This window comes from Gavialis gangeticus, unplaced genomic scaffold (genome assembly GCF_001723915.1).
Source record: "Gavialis gangeticus isolate Ggan-Ray unplaced genomic scaffold, GavGan_comp1, whole genome shotgun sequence".
In the NCBI taxonomy this organism is placed as follows: Eukaryota; Metazoa; Chordata; order Crocodylia; family Gavialidae; genus Gavialis; species Gavialis gangeticus.
The window spans coordinates 51,011,421-51,012,038 of record NW_017728997.1 but is presented as its reverse complement, the minus strand read 5'-3'; positions in this window follow the sequence as shown (position 1 = coordinate 51,012,038).

Genomic DNA, 618 nt, shown 5'->3' with positions numbered 1-618 from the left:
AAAAAAAAAAAAAAAAAAAATCATGATTATTTTTATTCCAGGAGCAGCTGGAGGCCTCAGTTGAAATTAGGGCCCTGTCACATTAGGAGCTGTGTATGCACAAAGTAAGGGAACTAATCTGTGCCGTCAGGACTTTGCACTCTGTGAGCAGGGAAAGATGATTACTGCAGCATTCCCATCTCCTAGCCAAGTCCCCTCACCCAACACAGAACTTCCTTTTTTCTGTAGCTGCCATATGGTTGTTCTGCTCCTTGTGGCTGAAGGGACATGAATAGCCTGCATGGGAGGGTGAGAATGTGTTGGGAGGGAGCTCCACTGCTACCCTGGGCCTCAGTGACTGTCAGTCCATGGAGAATAGGTGGGGAGCTGGCTGCAGGAGCACCAGCCATGGAAAGTCCACTGGTTTTGTGAGCTTCAGTGCCCGTGCTGTGGTGGGGGAAGCCTTTCATGTGGGCAGTGTCATGGGACAACACAACAGTCTTCCTGCTTACTCTGACTCGGCAATCCTTCCCCGGGCAGCTTCTTCCTCTCTGCAGGGAGGGAAGGAAACTGGTCTGTGTCTTTGGTTTATCGCAACATTATTATTTTTAGTTGCAAAAAAAAAAAAAAAAAAAAAAA